Source organism: Phocoena sinus, chromosome 4 (assembly GCF_008692025.1).
Source record: "Phocoena sinus isolate mPhoSin1 chromosome 4, mPhoSin1.pri, whole genome shotgun sequence".
In the NCBI taxonomy this organism is placed as follows: Eukaryota; Metazoa; Chordata; class Mammalia; order Artiodactyla; family Phocoenidae; genus Phocoena; species Phocoena sinus.
The window spans coordinates 42,284,562-42,286,094 of record NC_045766.1 but is presented as its reverse complement, the minus strand read 5'-3'; positions in this window follow the sequence as shown (position 1 = coordinate 42,286,094).

Below are 1,533 nucleotides of genomic sequence, written 5' to 3'. Positions count from 1 at the left end.
CTCTTGTGTCTCCCTCCCTCCCACCCTCCCTATCCCACCCCTCTAGGTGGTCACAAAGCACCGAGCTGATCTCCCTGTGCTATGTGGCTGCTTCCCACTAGCTATCTATTTTACGTTTGGTGGTGTATATATGTCCATGCCACTCTCTCACTTTGTCACAGCTTACCCTTCCCCCTCCCCATATCCTCAAGTCCATTCTCTAGTAGGTCTATGTCATTTTTCCCGTCTTGCCTCTAGGTTCTTCATGACCTTTTTTTTTTTCTCTTAGATTCCATATATATGTGTTAGCATATGGTATTTGTCTTTCTCTTTCTGACTTACTTCACTCTGTATGGCAGATTCTAGGTCCATCCACCTCACTACAAATAACTCAATTTCGTTTCTTTTTATGGCTAATATTCCATTGTATATATATGCCACATCTTCTTTATCCATTCATCTCTTGATGGACACTTAGGTTGCTTCCATGTCCTGGCTATTGTAAATAGAGCTGCAATGAACATTGTGGTACAGGAATCTTTCTGAATTATGGTTTTCTCAGGATATATGCCCAGTAGTGGGATTGCTGTGTCATATGGTAGTTCTATTTTTAGTTTTTTAAGGAACCTCCATACTGTTCTCCATAGTGGCTGTATAAATTTACATTCCCACCAACAGTGCAAGAGGATTCTCTTTTCTCCACACCCTCTCCAGCATTTATTGTTTGTAGAATTTTTGATGATGGCCGTTCTGACTGGTGTGAGATGATATCTCGTTGTATTTTTGAATTGCATTTCTCTAATGATTAATGATGTTGAGCATTCTTTCATGTGTCTGTTGGCAATCTGTATATGTTCTTTGGAGAAATGTCTATTTAGGTCTTCTGCCCATTTTTGGATTGGGTTGTTTGTTTTTTTGATATTGAGCTGCATGAGCTGCTTGTAAATTTTGGAGATTAATCCTTTGTCAGTTGCTTCATTTGAAAATATTTTCCCCCATTCTGAGGGTTGTCTTTTGGCCTTGTTTATGGTTTCCTTTGCTGTGCAAAAGCTTTGAAGTTTCATTATGACCCATTTGTTTATTTTTGTTTTTATTTCCATTTCTCTAGGAGGTGGGTCAAAAAGGATCTTGCTGTGAGTTATGTCATAGAGTGTTTTGCCTATGTTTTCCTCTAAGAGTTTGATAGTGTCTGGCCTTACATTTAGGTCTTTAATCCATTTTGAGTCTATTTTTGTGTATGGTGTTAGGGAGTGTTCTAATTTCATACTTTTACATGAACCTGTCCAGTTTTGCCAACACCACTTATTGAAGAGGCTGTCTTTTCTCCCCTGTATATTCTTGTCTCCTTTATCAAAGATAAGGTGAACATATGTGTGTGGGTTTATCTCTGGGCTTTCTATCCTGTTTCACTGATCTATATTTCTGTTTTAGTGCCAGTACCATACTGTCTTGATTACTGTAGCTTTGTAGTATAGTCTGAAGTCAGGGATCCTGATTCCTCCAGCTCCATTTTTCATTCTCAAGATTGCTTTGGCTATTCGGGGTCTTTGGTGT